This window comes from Lynx canadensis, chromosome B4 (genome assembly GCF_007474595.2).
Source record: "Lynx canadensis isolate LIC74 chromosome B4, mLynCan4.pri.v2, whole genome shotgun sequence".
Classification (NCBI taxonomy): domain Eukaryota; kingdom Metazoa; phylum Chordata; class Mammalia; order Carnivora; family Felidae; genus Lynx; species Lynx canadensis.
The window spans coordinates 124,877,369-124,888,926 of record NC_044309.1 but is presented as its reverse complement, the minus strand read 5'-3'; positions in this window follow the sequence as shown (position 1 = coordinate 124,888,926).

Here is an 11,558-nt window from a genome sequence, read left to right as displayed (position 1 = left end):
ACCTGACTGGAGACATAGACAATAAGTTCTTCCCATCACGAATCAAGCCTTTAAATCTTTTTAATGAATTTTTTGCTTTAAGTCTGATTTTATGGCAAGAGAAAGTAGGTTTCCTCTAAGGGACAATAAATCAAAAATATGTTGTTGCATGTAACACAAATGCTTGACTCACCTCTTCCTCATTGACTTACATTCTCACTTAAACATGCTTTACTTTCATTGCTGGTTGATCTTTATTCCATCAGCAAATCTTTACTGAGCACCCACTATGTGTCTAGCACTGTTCTCCATGCTGCAGATGCACAATCAAACAAAGCAAACAGCAGGCTACATCCACAGAGTTGATGACCTTACAGGAAAGACAGACAACAAACATGTGAACAAGTAAATAAATCACACAGCTTCTCCTTGTGGTTAGCGCTCTCAGAAAAATAAAGCAGGTTTGTGCAATAGCAGCTGGGGGAAGGGGGGGCGGTTAGATTGTGTGGTCATGGAGACTCTGAATCATGGGAGAAGCAGAACATGGAAAGATAGGAAACAGCCCTTCAGGCCAGCAGAATGGCTATAGCAAAGCCCATGGGGTGGGGAAGAACTCAGTCTGTCCCAGAAACACACAGGTGAGATGGGAGAGCAGAGGTGGACTAGGAGTGAGAGACAGGGACGCGGTCTCAGAGGACCACCGGGGCTACGGGAAAGAGTGTCACTCTTGCTCCAAGTGTAACGAGAAGCCCCTTGAGGATTTTAAAGTAGGAAAGGGGTGTGCCCTGATTTTGCTTTTAGAGCAATCCCTTTGGTTCTATGCAGAAAGAGTCTGTTCTGTTTTCTAAATCTGTGATCATTTGCCCTTGAGGAGTTCATGGCTGAGTGGGCAAGAGCTAAGTTCATTGAAAAGAAGCAAGCACAGGGCACCATGAATGCATGGAGAGGAGGATCCTAACCCAGTCTAGGGTAGAACAAGACTAGGAACACCTGTGGAGGAGATCTCAGCTGAGCCAAAGAACAGCGAAAAGGAGGCAGACAGATAAAGTGGAGGGAAGGCATTCCAAGAAAAGGGGTCAGCCTAAGCAAAGGCCGGGAAGTGAGAACAGCATAGCAGGTGTGGGACGTGAAAGGCAAGTCCATGTTGCTGAAGCGTGAAGTTCATGGCATGGAGGGGTGATAATATTTTCCAAACAAAAACTCAGGATATATGGCCCCAATGAGGTGGAATGTTCCAAATCAGGAATGTCTCAGAAAATACCAATGATGATGTCACCAAAATACTAGGTCATTAGGGCCCAATCTACCAGCTGCATCTTTTACATACTCCTGTCCCCACGTGCCCTTCGACTCCTTACTCAAAACCACCAGAAACAAAACTCACCATGCAAGGTTCTTAGAGACCTCTCACATTTACCCTAGTAGTATTTATAACCGTGAAAAAAAAAAAAAAAAAAAAAAGGGAAAATAAATAAATAAATAAATAAATAAATAAATAAATAATAAATCGTTCAATAGGAGAATGGTTAAATCAATTGTGGTACATTCAAATACACTATGCCATCCTATTAGACTTTATTTCACAATAATATTATGAGAAAATATTCACAACCTAAAATTATTTTCAGTAAAGCAAGTATATTCTGTATATTCAGAGTGACTTCTATTTTTTAAAAAAAAAAATAAGTCTTCATATATCTGGTAATGTCATCATAAAATATGATCACAGAAAAAGTAAATACAAATAAGTAACAAGTAAATAGAATGTCATCATAGAACAAGTAAATAAAAATAAATTGTTAAGTTCTCTTGGGTTTTTTTTTAGTCCTATACTCATGCATAGTCTGATTGATATTTCCACAGTGCAAGTCTTACCTGGCCTGCCTAAAACCCTTCAGGGTCCAAATTCTTTTATCATGGAGCCCAAAGGCCAATATCAGGTAGACCCTCTCCAAATTCTGCCCCTACTTGTCACTTCTCACCTTCAGACCTTTGCACATGCCGTCCCTTCTGAAATACTCTTCTCCATTTCCTTTGCCTGTTTGACTAGCTCTGCTCATCCTCAAGATGCAACTTAGATGTTACTAACTGTAGGCAGCCCTTCTGACCACTACCATGACCGACATCCCTCCTATATGCTCCCATCACACCCTGGGCTTTCCCCAGAGCACTTCTCACATTGTATTGTAATTGTTGGCCTATTCATTCCTATGCTTCACTGGAACATAACCTCCATGATGGCCGAAACCATGTCAGTCTTATACACAGAAATAAAATCTGTATTAGTTATTTATTGCTGTATATCAAATTACTCCAAAGTGTGGTAGCCTAAAACAATATTTATTATCTATTTCACACAGTTTCTAAGCATCAGGAAACCAGGAATATGTTAACTATACCATTCCAGCTCAGAGTCTCTCATGAGGTTGTCATCCAGATGTTGGTGTGGACTGCAGTCATCTGAAGGCTTGACTGGGGCTAGAGAATCCACTTCCAAGATGGTTCACTCATGTGGCTGTTGGCAGAAGACCTCAGATTTTCTACACGCATATCTTCTTTAGGTTGCTTGAATTTCTTCATGACATGGCAGCTAGCTTCTCCCAGGGAGAGCAAATATAGAGAGAAAGCAGAGACATAATAGAAATTCAACATCTGTTTCAATCTCCGTTTTATATATAAGAAAACCCAGAGAATTCAGGTACTGTGTCCAGGGTCACACAGCTGGTTAGTGTCAGAGGCGAGATTTGAGCCAGGCAGCCTGGCTCCCGAATGCTTGCTCTTAACCATTGTGTTATACTGACTCTCTAGGCCAATTAGTACACATTTGCTGGATAAGGGAAACTATCTGCTAGGAGCCATGTAATATATGTTTCCCTAGATTAGCTCATTTTGGTTCATCCCTACTATGTGTCAAGCATTGTGCTAGATAGTTCAGGAGACATTTCAATCATGCACACATCACCCCCAAGAAAAATCCCAAGATCCCAGGGCATCCATAGCTTGAAAGGAGAAAGGCAGCCAAAATCCTTTGGCCTCAGAAAGCTGGTCTCCTGATTCAGCTTCATGGGAAGGGCCAGGTTTCTCCAGGGAGATCACCTGAACAAAATTATCTCAGGCCCTTTGGGCCAGCAGCTCAGTATCACCACTGCTGACTAAGGCAGCCTGCTTACCCCTTACCACCTCCACCCCAGGAGAGGAGGCTGGGACCTGGGTTTACAGGGTAAGGCTGACAGCTGCAGTTTGGACCTGATGATTTCACTGAAGAACCATTCTACAGCTGCCTTCCCCAGGCTGAAAGAGATCTTGGAGGGAGACTGCTCAACAGTGAAATCACCACCGTGGCACCACACACAATGGCACCCTTGTAGGATGTAGCTTGTGATCTCATGGGTCCAGAAACACTGAGCCAGAATCCCTGCCCCAGCCCAGCCCTACCCAGGTGCAGCCCAGTACAGCCTACAATGTCCATGAGCTGGTATTAATCTTTTCCTTTAAGCCCAAGCTTGGAATAGACAAGAAGAAACCAGCAATATTCTCTGTAGAAAAATTTTTCAACTCTCTCAAGTTTAGCAGCATAAGAGGAGAACTTTGAATGTTCTTTCACTGAATTACTCTTTGTCCTAATTTGAAGCTAGGGGTTCTTCATATTCCAATGCACCATACATAACAGAAGACAATTGTTTATTCTTTTATAAAACATTTTCCCCACCTTATACAGTGAGGATTTAGACACACACAATACAGTAAGATGACATGAATGATGTCAGTGTGAAAGAAGAGGAATCAAGATTAGAGCATTAAACAGAGTAAGAAATGAGGCAAATACAGAAAATGCATACTGTGGAGTCGTTTACACTTGGTATGCAGGGCTGTACTTTGGCTCTGAGATTCCTAGCAACCAAACAGAAGAAGGGAACCTAATCAAATATGCAAACGACGGTGCTCAAAACAATTTTGCCTATATATTTTACTTCAATAGATTTTTTTTGCAAATAATAGTGTTTGTGAGATTAAAACCAGAGCCAGTTGCTCAAGAAAAACACAGTTACCAGAAAGAAATTTATTCTAAGATTTATCATAAAGGGAATGTTAAATGAGGTAGTGAATAATATCCTTATAAAAATCTCTTGGTGCAAACCAACAGTATGACTTCAAAAACCAGGGGCTGGCAAGCTATAGTCCATGAGCCAAATCTGGCCCTCGACCTGTTTTTGTAAATAAAGTTTTATTGGAACATATATATGCTCATTGGTTTGCATATTGTCTATAGCTATCTATAGCTTTGCACTACAAAGGCAGAGTTTAATACCTGCAACAGACTTTACAAAGCCAACACACTTTAAGGTGACCCCCCCATGAGTTACAACCTTGTATAATACCCTCCCCTTGAATATGAGTGGAACTGTGGTTTGTTTATAACCCACAGATTACCGCAAAAGTGATGGGATATCACTTTCTTGGTTGCATTACTTTAAAACTCTGTTTTAGCAGACTGGAGAGACTCTCCTACCAGCCTTGAAGAAGCAAGCTTGCAGTGACATGAGCTTCCTATGAAGAGGGCCATATGGCAGGGAACTACAGGTGGTCTTGGGAGTGGAGGCCTCAGTCCTATGACTGCAAGGAACTCAATCCTGCCAATAACCATGTGAACCCACTTGACTACAGCTTTATGAGATCCAAGCAGAGGATCCAGCTAAGCCATGCCCAGACCCTGCTGTACTGTGTGTCGTGTACAACCGCCAAGTTTGTGATAAACTGCTCTTCAGCAGAGAAAACTAATACACCATACAGCTCGCCCAACCTAAAATACACGGCCATTTACACAAACAGTCTGGCCCTTTACAGAAACATTTTTTGCTAATCCTTATACTACAATAGAATTCAGAAAAAAATTATTTTATGAGAAGTGTCTGGGGTTTCAGAATACATCTTGATAGAAGTAATAGGAATGTTTAGAAGCCCCATTCGGGGCCAGCATTGCCAGGGTAATTGACATTGACACACGGTGCAGCTGAGCAGGACCCAGCAAGGCAACTAAATCAAGTAGAGGACGTTGGTGGCAAGGAACAGAAGGTGACTGTGGCCAGTATACGCAGGAAAGGAATTTATCTGAAGTTTATCAGGTAAGTCATAGAGTCAGAGGAAACACTGGCAATCCATTCTCAAAAAGGGCAGCCACCAGGACAGCAGTAGGGGTCTAAACAGCAGAAATGACTCACTGCCTCAGTAGGCCTCTGCTACTGGCACAAAGGCACCCTACAGGTTGGGTTACATTTTGGGCTTCACTGAGTTCAAAATTCAAAGTCCCAGGAGAGAGAGAGGGGATTTGAGTGGCTGAGGAGGGACAGGCGCTTTGATTTAACTCCGCATGACTGCACAAGGGCAAGGAGAGATGATTCTTTTTACAGGGAATCAGGATGTTCAAGCTAGAAATGGGGGGGAAAGTTGCTGAGAAGCCAGAGCCGGCCACAGCTGCTGACTGGCCTCCGGGCCCCCACTCCCTATCCACTCATACATCCCCTGGGAGGGTCTTCACTACATTTGTCCTTGGGAGTGACATCTACCTGTCTGGAGTACAAGCTGCATGGGGCAGAGACGGGGTTCGCCTTGTTCCCCACGGTAACAGCAGTACATAACAGGTTCCCAATACACAGTGGGTGCCCAAGAAAGATGGCAAGTGGATGAACGAAGAGATTAATGAATGAATGTTCAGACGCACTAATCTCTGAACCACTCCATCAAATCCTTATCTGGAAAGATCTATATCCATCCCCTACTCTCTCCTCTCCCCTCTTCAAGAAATGAGAAGAGCCTTACTTCTCTCTCCGCTAGGTCTGTCTCCACCGGCCTCCCTTTCCCCCAGGGGCAGAGTTGTCCAGCAGACTCACTCTTTCTACAACTAGCCTCTGGTAAGTGCTGTTTATTTAGGAAAATAAATATCCATGGTACAGATATGCCTGTGTTGTTCTCCTCCCTGTAAAGTGGTTGTGAAATACTGTAACATTGTTGCAGTCATTCATGCTGCCTCAAACAGAAGATGGCTTGAACTGGGGGGTGGGAGGGTGGATGAAAGAGAGAAGGGGCTGCTACAAGGAGCTACTTCAGAGACTAATGGTTCTTGAGCCTCCAGAAAGTCAGGAGCCTTGCACTGGCCAACAGTAAACAGAGAGAGCCTTGCTCAGTGAGGAACCAAGCCTCAGACAGAGGTATGGAAAGCAGCACCAAACTCAGCTCCATTATCCATGCATTCATGCATGCATTCGTTCGTCATACATTTATTGAGCACTTAGTATTTGCTGTGCACAATTCTAAGGTGCTGGGAATACAACAATGGAGTGGCTACTTAGACTCTCCGCTCACAGAGCTACAGGTCAATGGCAAACACAGACAAGAGGCCAGACGGTTACAGCTGCAGGAGCACAGAAGCAGGGGATTTCGCTGGATGCGGGAAACCAGGGAAGGCTTCCTAGAAGATGTGACACCAAAGTTAGACCTAGAGGAAGAGTCTCAGTAAGCACAGACGTCCCATATCTCACAATAAACTAATGCAGGATAGGCTGTCAATGGCACACACACGTGCCATGCACACTCCCACCCCCCTCTCCTGCTCCCGTGGCAGACACAGTACATCAATCATGGCACTCTGCCACTGAGCCAAGGCATGGCCTCGGAATCCTTTTGAACACAGAACTGCAGGCAGCCACTACCAATCCCTCAGAAATGGCACGGGAGAGGGGTGCCTGGGTGGCTCGGCCAGTTAAGCATCTGACTCTTGATCTCAGCTCAGGTCTTGACCTCACGGGCATGAGTTCAAACCCTGCATTTGGCTTCATGCTGGGTGTGAAGTCTACTTTAAAAAAAAAATTTCTTAAAAAGAAACAGAAGAAGAAATGGCATGGGAGAGCCAACCCACAGGAGCCCTCACTTGGTGTAAGAGAGAGAGGGCTGGACCTAGGGTCAAAGGATCAAGACTGTAGGTGACCCTAGGGGAGCTGTGGCCCATGAAAGCTACAGAAAGGGGCTCCCCTGCAGAGCCAGGAGAGGAGAAGTCAAGGAGGATGGTAAATTGTGCCATCAGGCAAATGCCTATGGTGAAGAGAGACAGAGATGAGGGAAGGGTAGCAAGACCAGATGATTGTCAGGATGTCGGGCTGTGGGTCAGGGCTCAGCGGGAAGGCTGTGACCAGCCAGAGGCGGGGGTTTCTGCCACAATCGTAGCTCTGGGGGGAAGGTGTGGGGTCAGCCCCACAGCATGAAGAAACCATGCCTGACAAGAGATCCAGCTCTACCACAAGTCAGCTGTGTGACCTTGAGCAAGTTACTTCCCCTCTCTGAGTCTCAGGTTCCTTACCCACATAATGATGGTAACCACTTACCTCATCAGGCTGCTCCAAGCACCCATCAAAACAAGATTTTAACTGCAAAAGCCTGCACAAACAGAAAGCTTGTCACAATGATTTACTAGCTGGGAAAGTTCCTTGACCTCTCAACGCCTCCATCAGCTCACCTTCAAAAATAGGAGTGATAACACTCACTAACACTTAAATTGCATTTTCTATGTGTCAGGTATTCAGGCATTTTTCTGAAGACTTTCCTGAGTTAATTCATATGCTCCTTACACCAACCCTCAGAAATAGATGCTCGTATTGCCCATGAGGCTCTGAGGCACAAAGAGGGGAAGTAACTTGCTCAAGGTCACACAGATAGTAACGGGCAAGGTCAGGACTCTGGGGCTCCAGAGTCTGCATTTACAACCACCCTACGGCATAGGCCTCTGTAGGGCTGTCGTGTGGCTCTAATGGATTAATGCACAGAAAGCACCTGAAACATCGCCTGGTCCCTGGTGAGCACTAAATAATCTTAGATATTATTAGTATCACTAACCGGGAAGTCAAAGACATCCTTTATTTCGGGGACAGGTTGTCATCATGGAACTTTTGGCAGAGTTTCTGGAGGTGAGGTATTTTTGGAAGTTGGAAGCATTGAAGGAAGGTGAAGGAAGGTGAGGCTGGCCTTCCAAGAAAAGTGCCACCTTGCTCGGCAGGAGAAGGGAAACTGGAATCAGCCACTCATTCCTAAAATAGAGTAAGGGTCAAGGCTTAGTAGATTAGTTCTGACTCCACCAGCACATTAAAATCCCCTGTGGATGGATTTTTTTTAATGCTGAAGGCCGGACCCCATGCCTGACTTCTTGAATCTCCAGGGCTGATCTCCAGTATGGCTTTTTTTTTTTTTTAATTTCAAGCAATTATAATGTGTAGTAATGTGCTGAATGGAAAGGACAGTTATTTCAAAGTGCTTGAGGTCTGGAGCCCGAGCTTCATCTTTTTTCAGTCTATACAAAGACAATCCACAATAAAGCCAAAATCAAGGTCTTTGGCCAAAATCCAACAACATTGTGGCCATTGGCACAGAATTGAAAGACGTACTAGCCACCTATCTATCTCCTCCATCAACAGAACCACGTGCTAAAATGGAAGACAAAAGACAAGGATGCTTCAGATGTTCTAGAATGCACTAGAATGTACTAGAAATGACAATGCTCTAGAAAGATGCACAAGAATGGAATGAAGTCTTCACGGCATGTGGTCCAGTGGCTTTTCTGTGCTCCTCCTCCACATCTGCCCTCCTTGCTCCAAACTGCAGCTGTTCTGTAAGCCAACAGCACACTTAGGCTGTGGGGCTGTCCACCTCCCAATAGCCAGTCACCACCTCAGTGGGGGTGGCAAAGCCTGGACAGCCCAATGAGTCAGCCAAGCAGTAAGATGGGCTCTTATTTCCAAGCATGGACCCCCCCATTCTCGAGCAGGTGAGGAAATGGGCTCAAGCACAAGAGGACAGGGCTGGTGCCCGGCCCAACCAACTCACCCTGGGGCTTTATTTTCCATACAATTTCATTCAGTCCCAATATTTCCTATCACCACTTAGGCTTCCAACATCACAGTAAGGATACCAGAACCCTAGAACTCCACAATCCATGACCAGTTCTCTTGGGGTTCAAATCTGCTCCTGATATCAGCTCCCACTGGTTGAGTCCTTTAGCCCTTTCAGGGGCTTTTTTGGGGGGGTCTTTTTCGGGAGCCACTTTACGTATTTCGAGTACAAAGCAAATTAAAGCTGGGTACTGGTTATAAAGGCATAGGAGGGCCGGAGGAGCAAAGGGGAGCAGAGAACTGTTACTTAGGGATGAGGAAGCTGCAGCTAACCCTGGACTGGAGTCACAACCCACCAACAATGCCAGTGGCACCACCACTGCCTGCGGTCAGTGGCCTCAGCAGCCCACTGCTGCTGCTCGAGGCCCTGCCAGGAGCAGACAGATGTGCGTTTCCTGACTCCTGGTTTCCCACCAATGGATCCTAGTGGCAGACCCCAACAGGAAGCCAGAGGTAGCAACGGACTCTAGGAAAAGGAATTCTCAGGGTTCCAGTGTTCAAATACAGAGGAGACTATAGAAGGATCAGTGGAAGCCGACAGCCAATGGACACACTGGACAGCTGCCCGCATGGATGCTATATTTCAGCCGATAGATACTGCCCGTGTGGATGCTATCATTCCACCCATTTACAGATCAGATAACTGAGACTGAACTCACACAACGGATAAGTGGCAAAACCAGGATTCAGATTTTACCAGCATCTGACTCTTGATTTCGACTCAGGTCATGATCTCATGCTTCATGACTTTAAGCCCCACATTGGGCTCCACACTGACAGCACAGAGCCAGCTTGGGATTCTCCCTCCCTCTCTCTTTGCCCCTCCCTTGCTCTCTCTCTCTTGCTCTCTCTCTCTCTCTCTCTCTCTCTGTCTCTCAAAATAAATAAATAAACTTAAAACAACAACAACTCAGTTCTACCGGGCTCCAAAGCCAGTTTAGCCTCTATGCTGTCCCGCTTAGCCAAATCACATCTGCGTTAGGAATGAAGAGGTTTCTGGGCAATCACTAGAAGGTGAGTTTCTCAGAGGCAGGACATGTGCCCTACACATTGAACCAGTTAGCATTTGCTACATGAGAAATAACGTCAAAACTCAGAGGCTCAAAACATAAAGTTTTATTTTTGCTCAGGTGTCTAGAGGTGAGCTGAGCGGTCCCACTGCTCTTGACGGAGATTCCTGATGAGTCTGTGGTCAGCTGTGGTAACCGGAGGCCATGCTGCTGACCGAGGCTGGCCTTGCTCATGTGTTCTGGAATCAGCTGGCTGTCACCTGGTCTGGAATGGCTTTAGCTTGGACAGATGCACTCTTCTCCACTAGGAGACTGTGTGCACATGGCAAGGGCACTGTTCCAAGAAAGAGAACAGACCACCACAGTCACTCTGTAAAAGGCACAGGCACAGGGAAGTCATACTTGGGACCACAGAGGCAATGGCTCCTCCTGCCCCTGGAGTCCCTCCCAGCACCCCCACAGGGCCTGCTAGGCTGTCTCCTAAAGACAGAGACCTTGTCCACTTTACCCACTGCTCTAACAGGGACACGTGTTGGGGCTGGATGTTTGAACGTGCCCCGCACTTGAAGCAAACAGCCAAGGGAAAGAAAGCGTGCTGTCCGTGCCTGCAGTGTCCCTCTCCTGGAACTAAGTCTCCCGGAGAACCAGGTGCAGGAGGGTGGTTAGCAGCTGCTTCTGCGGGATGATGATTTGAAAAATTCCTCAAACTTAATATCACCATGGACTCCAGGATCTGAAAAACTCTCCCCGGCCTCCGAGAGGAGAAAGTCTCTCACCGCATGCCTCCCTTTGTTGCTGGAGTGGTAATGTTTGGGGAGAGCAGAGCAGACGAAGCACGTCACCTTTCTTTCCATGACATAGAGCGTCTAAGAATGTGCGGTTGCCCCAGCCGGGGGGTGACGGCTGACACCCTCCCACCCCCCACCCCGTGCTGCTCAGAGGGCTCGCTGGTGAGGCAGCAGGGGGCTCTCACGGGCGCTGGCAGAAGAGGCCCCCAGCTCCCCACCCGACTGTGGATGCGGGGGTAGCTGCATGCCTCCAGATGGACAGCTCCCTGCCACGGTCTGCAAATACACACGCACACACGTGCACGCACATGCACGTCCTGAAATCAGCACGTCTGTGAGGCCACCCGGACTGCATCTCAGCCCACATCCCTGCAGTCAGGGGACACTGCTGGCACATGAAGACTGGGGAGGGCCCAGCCAAAGAACCCACGTTGGAGGCTGAGTTCCTGCATCTCCATTTCTGGTTTTCTGGTTTTGCATGCACCGCACCGCCCCCCCCCCCCCCCCCCCCCGCCAATCCACACCAACCTCGGGTTCACCCCCTGGTATGGATGCTTCTCCCCAGATCTCAGTCCCCCATCTCCCCAACCTTGTCCCTGGGGCCGTTTTCATTTCTACCAGCCATTCCATCCTCAGCTAGCATGCCCCCAGGGCCTCCCATCTAGAAGACAGAGCTATCCCTATAGTTAAGCATTCAGGACCTGCTAAGGTGGCCTTCTGGGGGGGGGGGGGCATTTGTGCAGTAAAAGGTAGAGCCCTCCTGTGGGCTGGGGGAGGGGATTGTCGCCTCTGTCGCCAGGGTAGATTGCAAAGAGATGGAAATGTCCTGTATTTCAGTTATGGTGGTA